The sequence below is a fragment of the Castor canadensis genome, chromosome 9, assembly GCF_047511655.1.
Source record: "Castor canadensis chromosome 9, mCasCan1.hap1v2, whole genome shotgun sequence".
In the NCBI taxonomy this organism is placed as follows: domain Eukaryota; kingdom Metazoa; phylum Chordata; class Mammalia; order Rodentia; family Castoridae; genus Castor; species Castor canadensis.
The window spans coordinates 53,787,216-53,802,273 of NC_133394.1; positions in this window are offsets into that span (position 1 = coordinate 53,787,216).

The window sequence follows — 15,058 nt, forward strand, 5'->3', positions numbered from 1 at the left end:
CATATAGCTTTTATAATGTTGAGGTACTAACCTTCTATTCCTAGTTTTCTTAGAGCTTTTATCGTGAAGTGATGTTGGATCTTATCAAAGGCTTTTTCTGCATCCACTGAGATGATCAAGTGGTTTTTGTCTTTGCTTCTGTTAATGTGGTTTATTACGTTTATTGATTTTCGTATGTTGAACCACCCCTGCATTCCTGAGATACAGCCTACTTGGTCGTGGTGAATAATCTTTTTGATGTGTTGTTGAATTTGGTTTGCCATTATTTTATTGAGAATTTTTGCAACGATGTTCATTAAGGAGATTGGCCTATAGTTCTCCTTTTTGGAGGTGTCTTTGCTTAGTTTTGGGATAAGTGTAGTAGTGGGTTCATAAAATGTGTTTGGCAGTTTTCCTTCCCTTTCTATTTTGTGGAACAGTTTAAGGAGGGTTGGTATCAGTTCTTCTTTAAAGGTCTGATAGAATTCAGCAGAGAATCCATCAGGTCCTGGACTTTTCTTTTTGGGGAGACCCTTGATTGCTGCTTCAATTTCATTTCTTGTTATAGATCTATTCAGGTGGTTAATTTCCTCCTGGTTCAGTTTTGGATGATCATATGTATCTAGAAATCTTTCCATTTCTGTAAGATTTTCAAATTTATTTGAATATAGGTTCTCGAAGTAGTCTCTGTTGATTTCCTGGACTTCCATGGTGTTTGTTGTTATCTCCCCTTTTGCATTCCTGATTCTACTAATTTGGGTTTTTTCTCTCCTCATTTTAGTCAGGTTTGCCTGGGGTCTGTCAATCTTGATTTTTTGTTCAAAGAACCAACTTTTTGTTTCATTAATTCTTTGTATGGTTTTTTTTATTTCTATTTTGTTGATTTCAGCTCCTATTTTTATCATTTCTCTCCTTCTATTTGTTTTGGGATTTGGTTGTTATTGTTTTTCTAGGAGTTTGAGATGTATCATTAGGTCATTGATTTGGGATCTTTCAGTCTTTTTAATATATGCAGTCATGGCTATAAACTTTCCTCTCAGGACTGCTTTTGCTGTGTCCCATAGGTTCCAGTAGGTTGTGTTTTCATTTTCATTGACTTCCAGGAACTTTAAAATTTCCTCTTTTATTTCATCAGTGACCCATTGTTCATTAAGTAATGAGTTATTCAGTTTCTAGCTGTTTGCATGCTTTTTGTCTTTACTTTTGTTGTTGAGTTCTAGTTTTATTGCATTGTGATCAGATAGTATGCATGATATAATTTCTATTTTCTTATGTTTGCTGAGGCTTGCTTTGTGCCCTAGGATATGATCTATTTTGGAGAAGGTTCCATGGGCTGCTGAGAAGAATTTATATTGTGTAGAAGTTGGATGAAATGTTCTGTAGACATCAACTAGGTCCATTTGCCCTATGGTATGTCTTAGGTCTAGGATTTCCTTATTGATTTTTTTTGTTTGGATGACCTATCTATTGATCATAGTGGGGTGTTAAAGTCTCCCATGACCACTGTGTTAGAGTTAACATATGTTTTTAGGTCCTTCAGAGTATGTTTGATGAAATTGTGTGTGTTGACATTGGGTGCATATAGGTTGATAATTGTTATTTCCTTTTGGTCTATTTCCCCTTTTATTAGTATGGAATGTCCTTCTTTATCTTGTGTAATCAGTGAGGGTTTGAAGTCTTCTTTGCCTGAGATAAGTGTTGCTACTCCTCTTTTCAGGGACCATTGGCTTGTAAATGTTCTTCGAGCCTTTCATCCTAAGCTATGCTTATCTCTGTAGGTGAGATGGGTCTCCTGTAAGCAACAAATTGTTGGATCTTCCTTTTTAATCCATTTTGTCAAGCGGTGCCTTTTGATGGGTGAATTAAGTCCATTAACATTAAGTGTTAGTACTGATAGGTATGTGGTGATTCCTGTCATTTAGTTATCTTAGTTGTTTGAAGGTTTGATTGTGTGTCCCTAAGTTGAGGTTACTCTCTACTTTCTTGCTTTTTCTTTTCCTGTAGTTTGGTGCTGCCTGTCCTTTCATGGTTATGTTGGGTTTCACTTTCTGTGTGCAGAATCCCTTGAAGAATCTTTTGTAGTGGTGGCTTTGTAGTCACATATTGTTTTAGTTTCTGCTTATCATGGAAGACCTTTATTGCTCCATCTGTTTTGAATGATAGTTTTGCTGGGTAGAGTATCCTGGGGTTGAAGTTATTTTCATTCAGTGCCCGGAAGATCTCACCCCACGCTCTTCTTGCTTTTAATGTTTCTGTTGAGAAGTCTGCTGTGATTTTGATGGGTTTACCTTTGTATGTTATTTGTTTTTTCTCCCTTTGGCCATAGTAAACTATCGTATACCTATCTGATATAACTTGCAATTTTTTTTTCTGAGTGACTCAGAAAGGGTACCTCAGTATTACAGATTCTGCCCACAAATCAGTCAGCGAATATTTACCAGTCACTCTGATCAGAAATGACAAGTTGCTACATGAGTATCAATGAGAATAAGGCCCTTTGATTTCATACAGGTGAAATTTACAGATGGCTTCTAAGCGCACAAAGCGTTTCTTAGCAAAGAAGCATCAGTTCTAGTTTCAGCATGTATCCTTCCACTTTCTTGAACAAGTTCTTTGACCTCTCACAACATAGGACTATTATTTTTATAGGTCTAAATTTTTATGTTGTAGTAATGAACCAATCCTAAAAAACCTCTGTTGTATTTTTTCTAAATCTTTCTCGACCATAGTAACAAAATATATTTGAATGGATAGTACTAATATTATTAAATTGGAAAATGATTATTTGAGCTTAGAGAATGCTCATCTTTGACAAGTCAGGAGTTTCTACACTCTCTTCACATTGCTAGAACCAAATTTGTGTACTTTGAAGAAAGTGCTTTGTTTTAAATTTAAAGATTATTACCTGGATCAAATTAGATAATGTATGTAAAATGTCCCATTAGTTGGTGTATAAATATATGTCATTATCATTAATGATAATGATAACATAGAATAGCCAGGAATAGTTTATGTAGTGAGGACTAGAACCTCATTGGCTACAGTTGTCACCAATATCATAACTAGACACAACAAGTAAATGCTACCAATCTCATTCTCCTCCAACCTTAATGTACATTAGGATCACTTGGATATATTGCTAAAACTCTGCTTTTGATTTAAAAGGCTGACGTCAGGCCTGAGTATCTTCATTTCTAAGAAGCTCATGGATGATGCCAACATTGCTGATCAAGAGAACACACTTTGATAAGCAAGGGTCTAAGACTTCATTAAAGTTTTTGATTAGAAAAAAGGGGGGTTGAACAGGATAAAGCTAGGACTGTGCTCTTCTGAGTGCAGACCACCCATGAACTGCTATCATAGAAAAAAATTGAAAACAGTGAAAGAGAGACAGAGGGGAGAGGGATGGAGGGGGAGAGAAAGAGAGAGGGAGAAAGAGAATCTTTATAGTCTATTTTTCCTTCATTATGAATTTTAAACATTTCATTTTTCAATTCAATTCAGTCAATTTCAAGGAACATTTACTGAACAGCTATTAGGATACTTACGCCAATATTATACAATTTTTGCACTTTGCATCTCTAAACACACACACACACAACACACACACATACACACACACACACACACACACACACACACACACACACACACCCCTACAAGAGACTGGATGATTCCAACCAGGAAGTAGGATGGGACATGAAGTGCTGGAGAATGTAAGAAACAAAAGATGCTAGAATGGTCTTTAGAATTATTTAAATCACAATTTCCCTAAAAGGTCTTTGAAAAATGATACATAGTCTAAAATATTTTAAAATTGACGCCTGAACTATTACATGATAAAATTAAATAATAGCAAAGGATGTTGTTTATGGTTTTTGCAAATATTTATATTTTAAAATAAAGCTGTTTTATCTCTCCTCAGTGAAGATATAAATGCCAGACTGATTTGAAACCCATCATTGTCCACTCAAAACAATAAACTTCACACTGTTTCTTTTTCTCTTGCATCTATCATTGTTATTCTTTTTATAGAATATAGTTTTTTATACTATTGTATTATATTTATGTTGAAAGTCTTATTGATAATCATATGAAAATATATATGTGTGACTATAGCTATAAAACAATTTCTTTTGGACTGATTTATTACTATAAATGCTAATAGTGTACAGTTGATTAAAATAGCATAAATTATAAATCCTAATACACAATTATTATGGCTACTGGATGGCACAAATGTCCTGAACAATACCCAGAGGAGGCAATAACAATGTTTCTAGGAAAGTCAAGAGAAACCAGCAAAACGCACAGACTCTTTCAAGCTTATATCCTATGGAGAGGGGTCTTTAGGGTCAGAACTCTACTTATGCAGAGCACTGAAAGGGAATAAGGAACTATTTATGCACAACAATAGGGCTTCCTAGAAGTGAGATGACTTTCTTAGAAAAGGGAGGCAGCTGAAGATTAGCAAGTCTGAGATGGGCTAGAAAACTTGACAGCATATTTTGGAACTGGATCATTGCTCAGTTGACTAATGGATAGGGAGAAAGCTATGGAAGCCATCTGTGGTTCTCAGAGACTAGGGGGAGGGAGAGATGAATAGGTGAAATGCAAGGAACTTTTAAAGCAGTGAAACTGTTCTGCATGATGTCAAAATGGTAGTGTATTAGTCTGCTTTCTATCACTATAATGAAATACCTGACATACTGATGAAGTAAAGAGAGGTTTATTGTGGCTCACAGAGGTTCAAGTCCAAGATGGCATGGCCCCATAGTTTGGGCCTTTGGAAAGTATAGCATATCTTGGTGGAAGTGACATCATTCAGAGTGATTGTTCACATCTCCAGCCAGGAAGCAGAGAGGGAGAGAGAGAGAGAGAGAGAGAGAGAGAGAGAGAGAGAGAGAGATGAATTCCCACAATCCTCTTTGAGGGTATGCCTCCAATCACCTAAGGACCTCTCACAGGCCCCACCTCTTAAAGGTCCATAGCACCTTCCAACAGCACCACCCTGGGGACTAAACCTTTCATGTACATGGAGCTTTGGGAAATATTCAATATCTAATCTGCAACATGTAGATACATGTCATTATACATTTGTCACAATTTATAGAAGGTACAACACCAACAGTGAACCCTAATGTAAACTGTGGACTTTGAGTGTAACGTGACAAGGTTGGGTCTTCGACATATTTAGAACTCTGGTATGGGATATTGATAGTGGGGGAGGCTTTGGGGTGTGAGTAGGAAGGAACTATATGGAAAAATCTCTAGTTACTGTCCATTTTTGCTATGAACCTGAGACTGAAATGAGAGAGGGAGAGAGAGAGAGAGAGAGAAGCCAAAAGACACCTGATGACAAGCATCTCCCTTGGGCAAACAGTTTTAGGAAAATGATCTTAAACATGGAAGTTGAAGTTCTGAACATATCCATAAAACCACGATATTCATGAGCTCCTTAGAAAGTCTTTATATATTGTCAGGTGTACATGAAATCTGGTTTGAAGACCTCTCAGTTTGAAGAATGAATGGACATGGAAAATATATTAGGAAAGATGAATTATTCATTTACGGTTTGGATATGGTTGTGCACCAGAGGCTAATGTGCTACAAGATTGGTCCCAGTATGGCAATGTTGAGATAGTAGAGCCTTTAAGAAGGAGGACCTGCTGGGTACCAGTGGCTCATGTCTGTAATCCTAACTACTCAGGAGGCAGAGATCAGGAGGATTGCAGTTTGAAACCAGCCCTGGACAAATAGTTCAGGAGATCCTATCTCATAAAAAGTCATCGCAAAAAAGGGCTGGTAGAGTGACTCAAGTGGTAAGAGCACCTGCCTAGCAAGCATGAGGCCCTGAGTTCAAACCACAGCGCTGCCAGAAAAAGAAGTGGGGCCTGGTGGAAGATAGTAATTAGGTTTTAGAAGCTTTAATCACATGAATGGCTTAAAGCTGTTTTGAGAAAGTGGTTCAGGTATTGGGTTGGATTCATTCCTGAGAGAATGGGTTGTTACTAGCATTTCCTCCAAATCCTTCTTTCATATATACAGTTTACCATTCTTACACATACTGCTGCCATAATGATGCCATCTGCCATGAGGCCTTTACCAGAACTGAGCAGATCCTGGTGCTATGCTCTTGAACCTCCAGAACTGTGAGCAAAATAAACCTCCTTTCTTTACAAATTACACACCCCCACACATTTTATTATAACAACACAAAATCGCCTAAGACATCATTGAATAAATGGTTCTGGGAGAATAGGTAGTCATTCCTATTCCTAATCCACCCATATAGAAAAACATAAGAGTGGATTCCTACTTTATGCCTCATCAAAACTCCAATTCTGCATTTATAGAAAATTTAATCATAAAAATGAAATCATAAGTAAACTAATAGTAGGCAATGAAACATACAACTGGTTTATATAATCACAAAAGTGCTCACAGATTAGCACTAACATTGATGTCTTAATATCCTGAATTGTGAAGTAACAATAAGAGAAATAGTTCATCTTTACTGAGCACTTATTATGTTTTGGGCAATATTCTAAGCACTATATATGTATTAAACCGTTATCTTCTCAATAGCTCAATGATGAAAATATTGTTATTACTTCCATTTTAAAGATGAGGCAATTGTGTCACAGAGAATTGAGTTCAAATGCTAGTTAGGAGTAAAGCCAAGACATTAATTTAGGCAGCCTGACTCCAGAGTCCAGGGACACTCACCGTACTCTAATATGAAACAATATTTAATATTATGTGGTTTTTGAAAATACTTAATATTCCAGAATTACAACTATTAAATTTTGACAAAGTTACATCTTCAGTGATAAGTTTAAACAATTTTTTTGTACGACCTTTAGAAAACTCTAGAGAAAGATTATCTTTGTTTAATAGTTTGCTGAAAAACCATAACATTATTTTATCCTTTTTATATTTAATTAACTGGAGAGTACAATTTTGGCATCATTGCAAGGCTTATTTCACAATTTAATTTCACAATATTAAAAAAATCATACTGCATAGAGTAGTTTTAAACACACACTGCCATAAGGCATGAATTACTTCACAAATATAATTACAAATAGTTTATCATATGATGGCAGACAAAACAATTGTCTTCACCTTCATGTTTTATGAATGTTGAAGCAGAGAGCAACTGTTGCCACATTATTTCCTTGGCAGAGTAAATATGCTAACCTCATTAGAAACGCATGATTACCAAATAACAACACACTGTGAGACCCTGAGTTCAAGACCCAGTGCCTCCAAGAAAAAAATGTACTAGCTACGTAATACAGTTGTGACATGATTATTAATGGTAAAGAAGATATAAATAGCAGATTGCCAAGTGCTTGATAACAAAAGTGTTCTATTGATACTTTTAGTATATAAAAAGGAATCTGTAAGATGAGACAATTTTTGTTACAAATTAGTTGAACATGTATAGAAGCCTTTTTCTTATGTTGGTGGCAATATAAAAAGCTTCAGTCTTAAGCCTGTACATTGAATTTTTATTTAGAATAAAAACTGTACACAATTACACTGTGCATAATGCTGTGTCCTTGTAGCCTGGTAGGGAGATCTTAACACAGCTGTCTTTCTCATACCCTTCCCTACCAGGAAATGATTTGGGCTTGAGCCAGGGAATTGATGGGGCAGGTGTACACTAGTAGAATTCCTTGTGGACAACATCCATTTGACTTAAAAGAAAATTTGATAAGCCTACAGATACCAACTGGCTCAGGTTGGCACCCAGGTTTCAAGTATAACAAAAGACAGCAAAAGAGGGAGAAGTAATAATTTTGTTGGAGAATAAAGGGTTATAAGGAGAGCAAGCTTAAGTGCTTTCCACATCATTCAAGTGTGTGCATGGATGATTTTCCCATGTTGTGCTTAGTCCTGCTTCATGATCTTTACACAGTGAGGAAATAGCTGAGTTGGGGAGCAGCTGATATGTACACGCAGCTGAAGTTACATGTAAGTAACTCCTCTTACTTGAATTAAGAGGAGTAACTGTGGCTGGGGTGGGCAGCGATGAAGGTAACCTCTTCTGTTAATGTGTCAGAACAAATTGCTGGAACAAATTGCCCTCCTGAAAGAAGGCCCTGTGGGTTCCAAGCCTATCCTGTCATCATGGCAGCTGGGAAAAATTTGCTTGGATAATCTTGCTCTTCCACCACCCCAGGTTTTGGCAGTAAGAATGATAAACCATTTAAATTTTGGATCTAGAAGTGATATGGAGATAACTGTCTGTAAGTTACTAACTTAGGGAACAGAAGCATAGAGAATTTAGACATTCCCAATATTACATGGCTCATGCTGGCAGGGGAATGTTCAGAACTTAGACTTCTTAAGTTTCCAACTATATTAGAAACTCTCTACAGTCCTGGAAATCTGAAGAAATTTGGAAGAGGAAAAATCATACTAGTAAATACAACACAGGCATCAGCAAAATGATGAAACTGATACATTTTCCTTTTGTAAAAGAGTTTTCAAAACACAAGATAGAAGAAAATATGAAAAACCATAAAATATGTGGGTAGCAGGTGCTGAGTTTTGTATAATGAGTTGAGTGTTCATCTCTTCACATAGGTGAAAAATGGTTCAGTCACAGCTGGGTAGGTGGAGAAATATAATTCTTGTTGATGTATAGTGAAAATCATAGCCCACCAGCTCAGCCATACAACACACAAGGAGATCATGATTATGAGGGGCCACACAAGAGCCAGATGGGTACAAGCTGACAAGCAGTGTGCATTTTCTTTAGATGATGTAAAGCCTCATTTTCATTATTGAGTAATTGCTATCATAGTTTCATTTAGTTCAACCAACAGTATCTCAGATGGAGCAAAACTGCCACAAGACAGTATTAGTATTTGAATACCATTAGGTTCACAAACACCCTGAACATTTAAAAAAAAATGTTTCACTGATCACAGAGAAATCTGAATTCTTGAAAAAATGCTTTAAAGTTTGCTCTTTCTTTTTTTTTTCTTTTATTATTCATATGTGCATACAAGGCTTGGGTCATTTCTCCCCCCTGCCCCCACCCCCTCCCTTACCACCCACTCCGCCCCCTCCCTCTCCCCCCCAACCCCCTCAATACCCAGCAGAAACTATTTTGCCCTTATTTCTAATTTTGTTGTAGAGAGAGTATAAGCAATAAGGTTTGCTCTTTCTATGATGCTGATCATCTTGGTGTTTAGGTGTTCAGAAATATTAAGCTAAAAAAAAAAAAGCACATATGAGAGAAGTAATCAAAAGAGTCCTTGTTTCTCTTTCCCCAACTGGCAGCTCTAGCCTGGAATAATGATTTCAGTGGGAGATTTAGAAGCTAACTTGGAAGGAACCACAGTGGCTTCCACACAGCTGGTACAAAAGCCAGAGGGAGGCTGGCTGAGAAGTCATTTGTTGACTAGTTTTGGGTGGTGACAGCAAAATCAATATCCAGATATATTTACAAATGGAGGCCTTAGAATCTCTTGTTGAGGGTCTCTGCTGAAGATTCCAACAATGGATTTCCTAATATAGTATGACAGAGATAACAATGCCAAGCCTTTATCTCACCCATTGCAGCTTGTCCAAAGAAAACCCCAGGTGGAAACATTGTATTATTATTATTATTACACAAAGCAGCACTAACACCTTTATTCAAGTACTAGATGCTATCGGCTCCGTTTGACAGATAAGAAAAGTGATATTTTTGAATGTATCAGTAGGGCACTTCCGGCAGTTAATAACAACCACACTGAAACAGGACGTAGGGAAGTAGACAAGCCTTCAGGACAGATTGGTTTGCTAGCCCAAGATGCTGCCAGGATGCAGGTTCTTTCTGTTTTGGCATTTCTCAAGTGAGCTTCATCCTGGGGCCAGTTCCCTTGATGGCTGTCAACAGAAAGTAGGATGCCATTCTTATTTACTTTTATTTGGCATGTGTGAGAAAAAACCCTCATCCCAATATGTGGATCAAGGGAACTTTCTGTGCCTGATGGTGCCTGTTGTCTCTCAGCTTCACTGTTACCTCCTCTCCTGTACTCTAGAGAGAGCTCAAATGCCCCTCCCTTGCAGCTTTATGTTCTGCCCAAGGGCAAAAGAACCATATTGGTAGATGGGAAGAAGGAGGAAGGCTTCTGGTGGTGACTCGGGATGCAGCCATGACCCTGCTGGGAGACTTAGGTTCCTCAGGAGCAGGGGTGCAATAAGTACTTTGACGGCCCTCTTGACATAGCAACTGTGGGCTCTAGTAATACTGCCTTCCCCTTTGCTCCTCTACCCAGGGGATTATAATCTTGTAGTAACCTCATCTTCTCCATTTTTCTCATCCTTCCTATTTAGCAGCCTTAAAACAAATTTTACCGGTTTGACCAGAATTCAATTGAAGCTTATAGTGGCTCTCTCTCTTTCTTTTAGTACTGATAATACTCCTAATCTATTATATTAATTCAATTTATGCTCACTCTACAACCAAAAGTTTAAAAATCATCATATTTCCTGAATGAATTTTGGACCATTTGGGACCCACTTCCCTGGAATGGTTTTCTCCAAGTTACATGGGATGCCCAGGGAAGAGGTAGATTCCTGAATAGATTTGATTCAGGATTCTGTGAATAATGAAGAAAGAGAGAGTAGATGATTGGTAGGCAGCCAAAAGTGTCTAAGGTCACCGAGGTAGTAAGAGATGAATTCAGGAAACATATCTAAGTCTACAGGACTCAAAATATGTGCTGAAACTTACAGCATTATATGGTACAGTACAGGATAGAGCGTCTGGGTCCTGGACTGAGACCTGAGTCAGGTCACTGCCTGTGTGAACCACGGTTACCTGTGGACATCTGGATGGCTGCTAAGATCACCAGATCTGGGAGTGTAGGCTGCAGCTGTTGAGGTGTCAGACTGTACAAGCTGGTGTTTCATCAAGGATGTAGGGTTTACAGACAAAACCTATTTTTCCTCTTGGGGCTGTCCAATTTTAGTACACGCTCTCTCTCTAAGTGTGCATGCATGCATATATGTCTGTATGTCTGGGTGTCTGTGTGTGTTTGTGTATAGCAAGCCCACGGCTCACACAGAAGTTTGCAGACCATCCATTAATTTCACCACTATCCTCATTGAAGTTGTACTGAAAGGATATGTTGCTGGATAATGCTCCTGTTCTTTTTGCTATGTGATGCAACATTGATCGAGTCTGGAGTCTGCCATCGTCATATCCACTTTTCCAATGTTCCGTCTCACTTACCAGAAAGAGTCTAAAGAAATAGTGTTTAGCCATAATTACAATCTGTCACTAAATATTTTTCTTTTCAAGTAATGAATAGATTTAGAGCATCTTCTATTGTGTTTAAGATGTTCTAACCAAGGACAGAAACTAAACTATTTTTTGTAGAACTATTCTTAGTGGTGAAGTCTGGATTTCAAAGGCTACCCACATAGGGTGATCTCCCACATAGCCCTCAGATAAATTTCTCCCTTAGATTTCCATTCTTCCCTCCTTCTTTCCCCTCCTTATCACTGGAATTCCTAACTGGTTACATGGGATTTATGGAGCTTATCACATAAATTTTACTTATTCCTGAAGAGTACCTTATTTGGTAAACATGCATAAACCGCTGATGTTATTCTTTGGGGAATGGGATAGGGGAAGAGGGAAAGGTTTGGAAAACAAATTCTATTGCTGTGGCATTATCAGACTGTTTTTAATTTTACATGACTCCCTCAAGTAGAGCAATTCACTTTTCTGCTCTCCTATAGCAGTAAACATTCCCCTGGGTTTTCTAATTCTCATCTAGGATTGTAGGGGTAGAAAAAGTGTAAATAAGTAGTGATTCCATGAGAACCTAGTTTGAATCTACTAGAATGAACATGGTAGTAGACTTGTAGAAGAGACAGAAGCAAAGGAAGTGAGGCTATCAGAGACATGGACTGTGTAGCTGGTTACTTCTGAGCCATTAAGGGTCACATTGATTATTGGAATTGATTCAAGCCCTTACTAGCCAGGACACAGTATCCTGAGGCCTAGAAACTTCCAGAATGTGGACCCCATCTCCATAACATGAGGTGCTTTAAAGCATCCTCATCTAAGCAGAAGCCATCTGTTCTCCCACCCTCATCCTTATAAAGCTACTTCCGTTCTGCAGGCGCCCTGAAAAGGTAAATTCAGGTAGGTTTCATTCTGGGATTGTCATCATAAGTTTTTACCACCTTTTCTGTATGTTCTCTTGGGTGTTTATACCCTTAGGGGAAGCACTTTTACTAGCCAAATAAACTCTTCTATTGCTACTCTTAGGTCCTTTTCATGAATACCTGTGATGCTTGTTAGGATAAAAAGACCTCTCGGTCAGAGATAAGTGTGGGGAGGAACTGAGTAGGCAAAAGGAACTCCCCTGCCATGGAAGTCCATAGACCAGGACATTGGGCAGGACTGGAGTAGCATCCATTTGTTTTGACCTGTGAGGAGGAGACTAAGGGATTGAAAGATGCATGAGGTCTGATGGAGTGGTGGACAAGGCATGCTGTGTTAAGTGGGGTCCACTCTGTGGGAAGTAGCATGGATCATAGTGACACTGCTCCCTATACCTCATCTGTTTGTGCATCACCACAGTTCTCTTTTACCTACAGGAGCTAGCTGAAAGTGTCCTTTCAGCCTTTTAAAATGGTTAGGTTTTCTTTGCTTTTTGTTGGTAGTACTGGGATTTGAACTCAGGGCCTTGCAATTATTAGACAGTGCTCTACCACTTGAGCCATACTCAGCCCAGGTTTATATGTATATTTAGGAAGAGAATGATTGTTCCTTATTTCTATAGAATCATTTATATGATAGAATCCCAAACTCAGACCCTCTTTTGAGTTATGTAAATACTGCGACAGGCTAAAAAGCATCTAATAACTGTAATTATTTTTTATGGAAGCAATATTATTTTAAATATAAATTCTATAGCATAGATATGAGGATTTATTAATTACTTACTTATAAATCCATTTAAGCTGTTGAGATAAATGGACATCTATATAGTTATGATTAGGAAGGCCAAAGTGGGTTTGAACTTGGTTTCTTCAGGCAAACACTAGTACATTTGAGGTTTTGACCTTCAAGTTTTCAAAGGCAGGGGCTTAGATGTACGTAGGCAGAAGGTAGGTGTCCCTTGAAATTTGTTTCTTTTTACTTGACACTCAGAAGAAAAATGTGGTCATTGATTTGATGATTATGCACAAGAAAAGTGTACCTTTCTTTGTGAGGTAGTAAATCATAGGGGCTGTGAGTGCAGGCTCTGGAACCAAACTGTCTGGGTTTGTACCCAATTCTGCCACTTACCAGCTATGTGGCCTTGAGCAGTCACTTAATCTCTCTGTACTTCAATTTCCTTCCTCCAAGTTGTGGATATCTGGTTGGCAATGTGCCAAATGACAAATGCTTTTTCTACTAAATACCTTGTTGGTTATGAGCACTTATCCTGTGCAAAGAGTATAAGTGATGCTTACATCCTTACCCTCAAGCTGGTTAATCACTTTGTCCAGTCTCAATAAGAAGGTTTTGTGGAAATCCAGTGGCAGCTTACAGAATGGAAATGAAACCAGGAGGGCTCAGTTTGGGACAGGGGCAAAAATCAAGGATGCTGTGGAGGTAGGCAGCGGGAGCTGCATCCTGACTCCTGAGATTGTTCTGGTTCTCAGAGGACACTTGCAACTGGAATAGGCCAGATCACTTCAAACACTGCCACCACGTCTGTCAGCTCCCAAGTTTCAGGTTCCTGGAATCAAGAATATTTGGCTGGGTTTCTGGTGAGGCTCATGCTGCCCTCCTCCCCACACTGTTTCAGAGGTGTGTACAAGCTATATCCGATTTAGTTGGTTTCCATAATGGGAGGAAGCAACGGAAAGCATGCACTGGGATCTGTCCTCTTGCCAATTTCACATAGAATGGAGAATTCCACCAAGAGGAACATGTGGTGCTTAGGTTGGAGGCGTGTGGATTGTGGGAAGTCAGAAAAACTACAACATGGTTTTTCTTAAATGTGTATAAGACGTTGAATTTTCTTCAGAAGCTCTACAGACAGTGGTGTTTTCTACAGTTGATTTGTAGCATTTGTCCATTTCCTTGGGGTAAACACTCTGATGATGGCTAATTTCAAGCTACCCAACATAATATCACTGAATACATTTGGGAAGAGCTGTAGGAGCATGTAGTGTTTCTACTACTACAGTTCCGACAGATGTGCACAATCTCAAGTGCATAAATAGTGGTGAGGTATTGTAAAATAATTAGGAAGTGATGAGTTTGAGCATTTATTATCTTTGTTGTTAACATAATTTATTCATTTGTGAATTTATATAACTTAATTTCTAATACTAGCTGTATTTTAACAATTGGCTTGAAAAATTTAACAATCAGTTCTTGTGAGTCATTATGTACCAGCTCCAGCATACCACTACTAATGAAGTGAATCTAAAGATAATGCTGTTGAGAAAGAGAGGTGGGATGGGAGGAGAGATTGATTACATACCAAGTAAGATGCCAGGGAATTTTTTTTTTTGGTGGGATTGGGGTTTAGAATCAGGGTTTCCTAGTTACAAAATAGGGGCTCTACTGCCTGAGTCACACCTCCAATCCACCTGGAAACTTTTAACAGTAATGTATAACACTGGAGAGACCCTCAATAATTCAATGATAATGATATCTAACATTTATATGGTGAAACATATTATTGATCAACATCCTACTGATTTTTGACCCATATAATAAATCCAATAAAAAGATAAACAAAGTATATTACAGGTGAGGATCTGGGAGCAGAAGAGAAGAATTAGCCACTGCCAGGTGGAGCTGAGACTAGAAGTGGGTCCTTGGGATTTCAAGTTCACAGCTCTTTCCATGCCTACCTGTCTCTTTGATATCCCTGCCATCATTGGGGTAGCCCATTACATAATCTAGGATATGTTTGTCAGATGTCATTCCCTGAATTGAGTCTGGATGGTTCTCATGTGTCTTCACAAACAAAGAATGAAATAAAGTTAGAAGCCCAGTGAACGAGCAGTTACAACCTGCTGAGATAGCCAGACTCCAAGATGGCCTCCAATA